This window comes from Gossypium hirsutum, chromosome A02, assembly GCF_007990345.1.
Source record: "Gossypium hirsutum isolate 1008001.06 chromosome A02, Gossypium_hirsutum_v2.1, whole genome shotgun sequence".
In the NCBI taxonomy this organism is placed as follows: Eukaryota; Viridiplantae; Streptophyta; class Magnoliopsida; order Malvales; family Malvaceae; genus Gossypium; species Gossypium hirsutum.
The window spans coordinates 70,556,325-70,568,305 of record NC_053425.1 but is presented as its reverse complement, the minus strand read 5'-3'; positions in this window follow the sequence as shown (position 1 = coordinate 70,568,305).

Below are 11,981 nucleotides of genomic sequence, written 5' to 3'. Positions count from 1 at the left end.
ATAAAGGGTTCCGTTGGTTAAGGTTTGGCTCAAACACGGGATCGAGGAAGCAACCTGGGAACCCGAGAGCTCGATGAAAGAACGATATCCAAACCTATTTACTGGTAAGATTTTCGAGGACAAAATTTCTTAAGTGAGGGAGAGTTGTGACAGCCCAAAATTGACCCTAGTCGGGAAGTGGTTTCGGGACCGCTAAACTGAGTCACCGAAAGGTTTGAATGTGATGTTTATTGTCTAGAATATGTAATCATGAATGTGTGAAAATTTCAAGCTTCGATTTAGTCGATTGCATGTGAATTTAGTCAATAGGACTTATATGAGAAAATTTTAAAATGTGATAGGTCAATGCATGAGGACCTATTAGTGCATGTGGAAGAAAAAGGGGACTTGCATGTCAAATTCCCCCTCCCTAATATGTAGTGGCCGGCCATGCTATGGGTGGAAACATGTCATCAACATGTTGTATTAGTGATGTATGGTAAGGGAAATAAAATATTAAGCATGATAATTAAATAATGAAAGGAAGGGTGATGGAAAAAAAATAATAATGGTCTCACCCCCTTGTTGCCGTGAATTGAAGAAAGAAAACAAAAAAAAAGTGTTCATTCTTGAACATCCTTGGCCGAATAGAGGAAAGAAAGGAAGGGGGAAGAGCTTGAGAAAATCGGCTATGGTGGTTTGCTAGACTAAGGTATGTTTGATGTTGTCTTTGAGATGCATGCATGTTTTAAATAGCCCATGTTCAAATCTTGAATCTTGTTGATAACATGAGCAATCGGTCATGAGAAAGTGTTCAAGGAATGGTTGTTGTTCATGTTATTTGGATGAGAAATGGTGAGTTTTGTTGTTTCATGTTAAAGTTAGGTGAATGATGATAGAGGAGTGTTTGAACTATAAAAAAAAGAATCGGCTACCTTGTTATGAGCTAGGGCCGAATGTGAGTTTGGTTGTGTTTGAATATTACATGCTTGGTAGAATGGTGGATGAAGGTGCCGAATGTATGTTGGATTGATAGAGTCTCCAAATTGATTTTATGTGTGAATGCATGACCGAATATACGTGGTCACATGAGTAAGGAAATGAGTTATTTGATATGTGGTAAAAGTTAAGTACTAAATCGAAGGTTGCTAAAATTGCCATTTCTTTAGCCGAATATGTGCTTGATCAATGAAGGAATTGTTGAAGAATATAGGTGAACTTGGTGAGAGTATTTGGCCTAGTGTATAAATGATATGAAGATTTTAGGAAATTGTTTTGGTTAGGTGTATGTATGATTAAGTATATTCGGCAATATACTTAAAGTGGGTACATGATATTACATTATAATTATTGAGCTTAAGTATATGGATATGTGTATATGTGGTCATATAATGACATCTTGGTTTGAAAATTTAATGATGTGTGATTGCCGGATGTGATAAATAAATTCATGTTATTGGGTTAAATATTGAATACTCTTATTTGTATTATTTAAGCTCAAGAACCTAAAGGAGAGGCGTCCAACAAGGGGAAATCGAAGGTCATCGAGTAGCCGACTCGGAATTATTTTACCCAACATAAAGTAAGTCATTAAGCATGTAGTTGGTATTATTTCAAATGGTCATAATGTGTATGTATTGATGCTGATTGGAATGAATAAATATACATATATATATATGCATGTACGTATGTGATGATGAAATTGTTGAATGAAAGAAAAGAAGTAAGATGTACTGAGTTGTTGATCTCGGCACTAAACGTGCGGGATGACCATTTATGATCATGAGATTGGCGCTAAGTGCGCGGGATTAAATTGTACAGCACTAAGTGTGCGATTTGACTATGTTGCACTAAGTGTGCGAAATGAATATGATGCACTAAGTGTGCGAATTGACCATGCGGCACTAAGTGTGCGAGTTTGACTATGTAGCACTAAGTGTGCGATTTGATTACGTAGCACTAAGTGTGCGAGTTGATTATATAGCACTGAGTGTGCGGGCTCAATATACATTCGTGAATCATTATGGACACTATGTGTGCGACACTATTGAGTCGATCGCGGACAGCGGATCGGGTAAGTGTCTTGAGTACGTGGCTAATAGGTGCTATGCTTATACTTGGTGTTGAGCTCGGTAAGTTCGAACCTATGTGACAAATATACTTGAAGTCACGTACATAAAATTTATCGTAGGATGGGTGAAAGGCCGTATAGTCGTTTGATTGTAACGAAAATAAATCGATTTATGAAAATGCTTCAATGTCCTATTGATGAGTATATAGAATGTGAATGCATGAATTGATATGAAATTGAATCGATAGGTTGGAGGAACTATGGTATGGTTCGGTATGGATGAAGTAAATTGTCTCGTTCCATTTTGTTTCCTCTTGTGATAATGTTATTGATAGATGGTAGTGCATTGCTGATGACTTACTGAGTTATAAACTCACTCGATGTTTCCTTGTCACCCATTATAGGTTGCTTGGACTCATCTATTTTTGCGGGGTCGGGCCGTCATCGAAGTCATCACACCGGATAGCAAGTTTTGGTATTTTCTTCTTAGTTGGCTTAGAAGAACATTTTGGCATGTATAAGCTATTACGTTGTGTTTGAACTTTGGCATGTAAACTTTAAGCCATGCGAAAATGGCACGAATGTTCGATTGAGTTGGATCAAGGGTAGGCATGAAATGAACCTAGTTACTTTCGTAACAGATGCTGGCAGCAGTAGTGTCATGAGATTGAAAAATCACTAAAAATAGTAGGAGTGGAATTAGTTGATGAATAAATTATGAAAGCGAAGCTCGATGAGTCTGTTTTCATGAGGAAGTAACGAAAAGATCATATGGGCAGTATATTAAGAGATAATCAGATTTTTGTGGGACAGGGCCAGAACGGTTTCTGGATTCCCTGCTCCGACTTTGGAATTTCATTAAAAATTAACCAGAGATAATTAGGGGTCGTACCATATATGTACAGATTCCTCTCTGAGTCTAGTTTTCATAGAAACAAACAGCATCAGTATTGGAGCCCCGTGCAGGGAGATATCCAAGTCGTAATGGGCAAAGGTCAGTGTAGTCGATCCCTGCAACTTGGGAGACTTTGACTAATAAAATGTACTAATTGGCCCGACCAAAAATTCTAGAAAAAAATACATAGATGGGCACATGAGTCTAGTTTCTGGGAAAAATTACGAAACTGATTTTCGAGTTACGAAACTCAAGATATGATTTTTAAAACGACTAGTACACAGATTGGGTAGTGTCTGGAAAATAAATTTTGTAAGGGGTTAAAGCCAGTTAACGCCTCGTGTTCGACTCCGGTGTCGGTTTCGGGTTCGGGGTGTTACAGGCAGAGCCACCAGAATCAGATAATGTGGCAAACCCACCTAACAGAATACGTGGCACAAAGCCATAGATAACTGTAATAACTTCGGCACATAGCCCTCAGTGACGGTAATATAACTGGAGCACAGCCTTCGGTAAATATGATCGACACAGAGTCGTCAACAAATATGTTAGGCACATAGCTACAGGTAAATACGTTTGGCACGAAGTTATAGTCAAGATGGCACAAAGCCTTATTTAGGTTGGCACAGAGCCATTAATAACGGGTCTATAATCGGCACGAAGCCCACAACAACGGCACACAGCCTTCGGTAGCGTGATCGGGACTTAGCCATCGATCGGTCAACAGATATTGTGACAGAGTCACCAAATACAGATATTGTGGCAGAGCCACCAGAACAGATATTTGTGGCATAGCCACCAGAACGCTTCCTCCGTACAAAATCCCAACCCATGCAACATGTCATGTATGCAGGATGTCATGCCCATATTTGAATCAAACAATCACAGTCAAGTCATTCATATCACCAACATATATTCACAATCAAATCCGTCAAACACACAGTCCAAGTCAGTCACTTGCCCACAAGGGTAAAACAGTCATTTAACACCCTAGGGGCAAAATGGTAATTTTACCCCACAAGGGTATCTCGGTAATTCTACCCTACAGGGGTATTTTGGTATTTCTACCCTACAAGGGTATTTCGATAATTCTACCCTACAGGGGTATTTTGGTAATTCTATCCTATAAGGGTATTTCAATAATTCTACCCTATAGGGGTATTTCGGAAATTGTACCCTACAAGGGTATTTTAGTAATTTCACAATCAAGGGTAAAATGGTAATTCTGTAAATCGAGGGTAAAAAGATAATTTTGTAAACTGAGGGTAAATTAGTAATTCTGTAAATCAAGGGTAAAACAGTAATTTTACAAATCGAGGGTAAAAGGGTAATTCTGTAAATCGAGGATAAAATAGTAATTCTGTAAACTGAGGGTAAAATGATAATTCTATAAATCGAGGGTAAAATAGTAATTCTGTAAACTGAGGGTAAAACGGTAATTCTGTAAATCGAGGGTAAAACGGTAATTTTGCAAATCGAGGGTAAAACGGTAATTCTATAAATCGAGGGTAAAATAGTAATTCTGTAAACTGAGGGTAAAATGGTAATTCTGTAAATCGAGGGTAAAATAGTAATTCTGTAAACTGAGGGTAAAACGGTAATTTTGTAAATCGAGGGTAAAACGATAATTTTAAAAATCGAGGGTAAAATTGTAATTCTATAAATCGAGGGTAAAATAGTAATTCTGTAAACTGAGGGTAAATGGTAATTCTATAAATCAAGGGTAAAACGGTAATTCTATAAACTGAGGGTAAAACGATAATCTTGTAAATCGAGGGTAAAACGGTAATTTTAAAAATCGAGGGTAAAACGGTAATTCTGTAAATCGAGGGTAAAACAGTAATTCTGTAAATTGGGAGTACTTTGGTAATTTTACAAGTCGAGGGCATTTCAGTAATTGGTAAACTAAAGTATTTTAAACATGGATAACAATACGAATGGGCCTAAAGCCTATTCTCGGCCCAAATGGGCCCACACGCTCGTGTGGCCCTTTTAGCCCAAACCTAGCCACAGATATTCGATTCACCTAACCTAGTCCAATATTTACTACACAATCAAACAACTTATCCAATTGGGCCCACATGGCCCCTTTCAGCCCATTGGGCCCACATGGCCCCTTTCGGCCCATCGCGGCCCGAAGTAGCCATCCAACAACAAGAGTAGTGATAAATACACACCTGATTGGAGACTGGAGTTAATCCACGCTCCGAGCACTCTTAGCCGACGCCCAAACCTCAAGAATCAAATCCCCAAAATTAAAAGATTAGATTTTTGAATTTTCAGATCTGAAATAAAATCCCCAAATCAGCAAAGAATCAAATTGAGAATAGAAATAAGTGTTAGGGTTCTTGAAACCCTCAAGGAGATTGTGATTCTGCCCAATTGAACACCAAGATAGTTTTCCCCAAATTTCGACAATCTAATTTCACCCAAAAAGAGTATGGAAAAACCCTAGAAATTGGGGATTTGTGGGCTGATTCCTTAAGATAGAAAAAGGCTGAAAACACAATAAGAACAGAAAATAGATTAGATAATGATTCAGCACAAGTAGAAATAAAGAAAGAATTGACAGTAAGAAATTAAAAGATAAGTCCTAAGAAGCCTTGAAATCCCGAAAGATCTCACAACTCCCTTCAAACGGCTCTAATCTCCCCTCCAAAGAATATCAATGGCAAGAAGAAGGTTGAAGATGGCTCCCACAATCAAAAAGATTGTTAAAACAACTTCTAAAGAAAACTCAAGAGAAAATCCTTGAAGAACTCAAAGAGAATTTTCACTCAAATCAAATCTGAAATTTTCAATGTAATTGTAATGTAATGTAGGGTGGCTGGCCAAGCCATATAAATAGGCCTTTCAAATGTTTTCCTAATTTAATTAGAACACTAAAACTACAACTAAAAAAAAAAACTCCTAATTATTTTAATATGGAAATTCGGCCAAGGGTCTTTTATTTGGGACTCTTGGATAAACATTTAAACTAAGTAAAATAAATAAATAAATAAATAAAAATAAAACTTTACAACTTGGGCCACTTTGACAATTTGGCCTGATTTTCAACTAAGTATGGGTGGATTTCTTGATTGGGCTTGGAATCTTCTTATTGGGCCTTGCCCTCAAGAATTTGGGCTTGTGATCCATCTCCTACCGAAATTGAATCGTTGATGCTCGTAATGGAGATCCAATGCGCTTTGGCTGCAAGATTTGGTGTCTTGGACCAAGATTCCCAATATTTGAAATCTTGATTTTCCCTTTCTTTTGTGTACGCATCTAAGGCCTTACTAACAAACTCCTGGATGGTCCCATTTAGTTTGGAACGCATTTGTCGGGCCTTTGATCTCGTATCACCATGCCTCCCCTCAAATGCTCCACACGCCACTTGCCATTAAGTCATAAGGTTTTTTGTGTCACAATTTCTCCAACAATATTCTTAAGGCCTACCTACTACACCCAGGGTTTGATTCACCTTAAACCAAATTTTTTGCTAGAGTCCAGGTTTAAACCCAGGACTTCTCCAACACTTCTCAACACACTTAACCACTAAAACAAGCCTTCATTAACGAAATTTGCATGCACAACAGAATATTATAAGCTGCCTTCAACCGCTCCCATGCTCAAGGCCCAAAACTTCTAGGCCCAAATTCAGGGTGTTACATTCTTCGAGTAATTCCTTGCCTCCTACTCTGTGTGTCCTCTCTAGGTACCTTCTGGGGTGTTTATATAGGCTTTATAATGCTTTAAAACCCTCAAGAGTGGCCTTTTCCAAATAGGACTAGACTTGGGCTCAACAGGGACACCACGTGTGACACGCCTGTGTGAGGTGGCTTAGGCCGTGTTGCAATCTGTTAAATAGACACGGGTGTGTGAATTACCCGTGTGTGGAAGTGCAGGCCGTGTTGATTTCCCACGTTGACTCATTTTCTCTGTTTTTGGCTCGTTTCTCACTCTTTTTACTCTCCTATGCTCACCTAAGTATAAAACATGGAATTAAAGGATTAAGAGTATCGAATTCCACAAATCTGATGATAATTCATCCAAAAATATGCTAAGTATGGGATAAAAATAATTATAAATTACAACTTATCAGAAGGTATGGTTCTATTTCATCCGATTCAGCCTTATGCCTAGTTAACATGGAGCTACGATTTTATTAGAGCGAATGGTCTTATTATACTTGATTTTAACTAGAAAGACATTGATGTGCATCTCGAGAGAGATATAGAATTGTGCTTCTAGACGTTCTGGCCCAGCTTACTTCCCTTTTACGATAACAATTTTGTTATTGAAGGCTAAAATTCTTGCAAATGTAAAAAAGACAAGTTATAGCCAAGGCACAATCACAGATTAGGACCTTTATTAAATATCTAGAGACTCTGGTCTACAGCAACAATTTGAAGAAAGTGAGGATCCCGAAGAAGAAGAAAAAGAACATCCCACAGAGATCGAACCAATGCAATTAGCTGAAATCCCTGATAAGGCAGAACCAATGGAACCAAAAGCCAAACTTGATGTCACAACTTCAATGTTTAGAACCCAATCGCCTGATCCAGATCTTCAAGATGAGTTGTCTAAATTGATGGACTTAATGCAACATATGCAGTGGCAGCAACAAGCTTATTAGAGATATTCAAAAATAAGGGATGACTCTATGAGAAGCGCTTTTACAAAAATATACAATGACCTATTTATTTTTTTGCCTGAGTTTCTAGATTTCATATTTGAACCATGGAGTCCACTATCGAAGAGGGAGAGAAGCGATTCATACAAAAACAAAGATAATGGTGCAAAAGACAAGTCGAATTTGGAAGAATCTACAAATAAATAAAAAGGAGGGGATCTTGACTTTATTTTATTTCAGTTTTGAAGTTATCTTAGGATTAAGTTTAATCAAAATTTTTATTTTTGCATAATAAAACAAGAGGTGGAAAATATTAATAAACAAGTCGCAAAGTGTAAAGTGTGGAAATAGATATATACATGTCTAGGATTGGATTTTGAAAGAGGTTGGTACTTAAGCAGTCAATTTGACTCGCCTCCTCTTCTCTAGAATCCTACTTGGTGTATAGTATCTATTCACTTTAAACAATGAGAACATTGTTCATTTTAAGTAAGGGGACCGAAAAATTGAAATTATTTCTACTCAGAATAAATAGTTCTTTTAATTATGATTAGGATATATTTTGTTCAATAATTTGAAATTTTGTTAAGTATGCTAAACGTCAGTGTAAATAAAGTTCTATTATTTCAATATATTGTTATGTTAGCTTAATAATAATATAAATGTATTTTTAATAAAGCATGCAAATCGTACCATAAAATTTTTAGTTCCTTAGGAAAGTTAGACGTTCATGAAAGTTTAAGTCTTTAGAATTGACTTAGTAGTTTCTTGAGGCGAAATCCTAGGAAGCATGTAATGTTGAAAATGATTTAGGCAACTTTTGTTGGGACTGTTTGAGCCTTTCAAGCCAACCATAATGAAACTTTATCCCTTGGAACCCAACTTTGAGACTATATGACCTAACTTTTATCAATATTTAGCCATCACTTTTCTCTTAATTATCTTTAAATTGTCCCAAACACTAAACTCAGTACTATTCAGAGTATCCTTTGAAAATAAGTTTGTGGGAGTTGAAAAAGTATCAAATGCTCTAAAATTGTAGCACATACAGTAAAATGCTTGTGTTGAAAAAAAAAAGAAAATAGCACATGTACTTGAAAGAAAATAGATGTACAAAAGAGCATGTGAAAGCAAAGTAAGTTGGTATACTGAGGGAAATTATTCCAAAGGCCCGATTGAAGCTGAGTCTAAAATTTTAAAGGTCCGATTGAAGCTGAGTCTAAGGTGTTAAGCATAAATTTATCTATCTTTACCTACCCCTAGCCTAGCCACGTTACAACCTTTTTAAAGACCTATCGATTCAAGTTTTCTATGCTACCTACATTAATAGAGAGAAATTGCTATGTTCAATATATGAAGGCATAAGTTAAACTCAATGATTACAGCTTAATCTTGAATAAGGAAAAAAAATCAAATTGCTAAGGATTAACATGTCTTTGTTAAGGAAGCATTTAGGCTAATTTTCCTATCATAATAGTTGTTGAGATTATTTTGAACAATATGTATACTTAAGTAGCATAACTATCCAGTTTCTTGTTTTTGAGCATAAGTATATTAAATTCATAATTCTGGGAAGAATGCTAACCTCAAGGATTTTTTCAAAGGTGTTTCTGAGAAATTCTTTTCAAATTTGTGCATTACTCGGGAGGGGCAATGAATTAAGTTTGGGGGTGTGGAAACACGAAAACATACACACTTTTTCATGCCTTTTTAACTCAAATTCATGTAGTTTCGGTAAAATTATTGTCGAAAAATATATAAATATTATAAAATAATTATTTTGTACTTAAATTATTAACATAAAGTAACATAATGAATTTTAATTAATTTTATAATAAATTTTGATTAATTTTGATTATTTTTGCTAGATTTGCATGAAGGGTGAAAATTGGCTCGGCAAACACTACTAGAAGTGCAAAACCGAGAAGTGATTTTTGAGGCATCGAGACGAATGAATTTTTCAGCCTAAGTTGGTCCAATTATGTTTATTAATTCATTATATAATTAATTTTAATTTATATCCAATTTAATTTGGATTAAATAAATTATTATTAATTAATTATGAAAAAGTGGTCTAGTTGAGCCGAAATGAGTGAACCGAACCGACCAAGAAGTGAATAACCCAAAACTGTCTATATGCTAACCCAAATCAGCTTATTGGCTGATTATTTCACTTGCAAAGAGGCCCTTGAAGACTTGTTCAAGTTACAAACAAACCCCTCCACAATTGGTGGCTTGATAGATTTGCCCTAAGCCTAAATTAGCAAAGTGGAAACTATCAACCTTGCCACATATGTGGCCGGCCAAGGGAGGGATTTTTGGCTGATAATTTTAGCTATTTTTAGCAGCCCTCTTCAGCTATAAAAACTCCCTTAGGCTGGTCACTAAAAACACATCTCAAGCATTCACATCTTTTCTCTCTTCTCTCCACTTTCTCTCTTCTTTTCCATTCCAAATTCCCTTGCTCTCTTGCCGATTTATCCTCTTGGAAAAGAGGAATTCATCAGCCATTTGGAGTAGCAATTAAGTGTTCATATTAGCCTTGGTCGACGAGGACAACAGAGAAGGAAGAATAGAGCAAACTAGTCAAGCCACGAAAAAACACCAGATTCAATTCTTGTTTCATATCTTTTAATTTTTGTTGTTGTTATGATGAACGTATCTATGAATATTTATTTTGTTGGAATGGTTAATTTAATCAATTTAGCTTGAATTTAATTCGTTTTAGGTTGATTGCATTTCGTTTGCTAAAATTGTTACTATTGTGTTTATGTTGTTATAGGCCTCGGTAAGATGCTTGATTAAGTAAAATCATGACTAAGTTATTCTTTCATTACAATTGTGAGGTAGCTAATGAATTAATTATTTAAATGGATTGAAATTGTAATTAATGGACACAGTACTTTATCAGTGCATGTTTAATCATCTAAGGTAGCTGAGGGTTAAATTAGCAATGGTATCTGACGATACATTTGCCTTGCATAACTTGCAAGATTATTTTGATTAAACTGTTTCAAGGTAGGGATACTTTGTTACCTCACGTAGTCTTTTATATGCTTATTTGATTTAATTAATTGTTTGAATTGACATAGGGATATGTAAAAGAGATTATTTCGATTTAATAAGTATGTATGTGCAATAACATACTTGCCTATTAAAGATTTGTTTAATCGGTTGAATTAACATAGGGATATAGTCAAGAGATGAATGGATTTTGGTAGGTGAGTATGTTCATAAGCTAGCAAATTATCGAGTTGCTATGAATTTATTCGTAACAATATGAACATGAGTTTAATAATTTTAAGTTAAGAAATGTAATTGATCTAACACAATTATGCCATCTTGATTAAAATCATATTTTGAAATCGTGCATTTGAGATTTATTTATTTAGCTTACTTAGTTTAAAATATTAACTTTTTTATCACCCTTTTCAAACAAAATATTTTTCTTCACGAAAGTGTTTTAAATAGCATTCATAAATAATTCTTTTCACAGTCCCTGTGGGTACGATAACTTGACATTTACTTGTCACTTTATTACTTGTTGCGATTGTGTACACTTGCACATTTCTGTCGGTCCACTTACCGACACCATTGAAACTATAGTACAACCTGGCCAATATACTTGTTGATACCGCTTTCTCACAAGTTTTGTGTAGGATTTCTACTCTAGATGTTGGTACGTCTGGAGATGGTCAAGTTGTTGGTGCCATTGCCAGGCAACGTCACTATATTAGTTTTAATTTTTCCATATTAATAGAATAAGTAGGATTTTTTTAAGTTATAGTTATGAATTTAATTTTCTTTTCTTCTAATTTATCTTTTTGGGTTTAGTGTGTGACATGTGGGGAACACCTATAGAGCTAGCCACAAATCCAAAAAGAATAATACGCATAATCGTCAATAGCAACAATAGTAGTAGTAGATGCAAAATTGACCATCTGTTGTAGGCAAAGTACCACATGAGAATCCGCTGTTCAACGAGGCTAACAATAAAAATCTAGAAGATCCACCACCACAGCTACACATAAATGTAAACATGGCAAATAACGAGAGGTCTCTGAGAGAGTACGCACTACTAAATCTGGATATGGTTCAAAGAAGTATTATGCGGCAAACTATCACAACCAATAATTTCAAGATTAATCTAGCTATAATCTAGATGATCTAGAACAATTTGCAGTTTCACAGAACAATAATAGCAAATCCGAGTCAACATTTAAAATAGTTCCTCCAACTTTGTGATACCTTCAAATACAATGGGGTAACTAATGACACTATTTGTTTTTAGGTTTTTCCCTTTTCATTGATGGACAATGCCTTTTCTTTGCTAGATTCGTAGGCACCAGGATCAATCACGACATGAGATGAACTCGCAGGGAAATTCCTAAAAAAAGTTTTTCCCTATTAGCAATACAGTC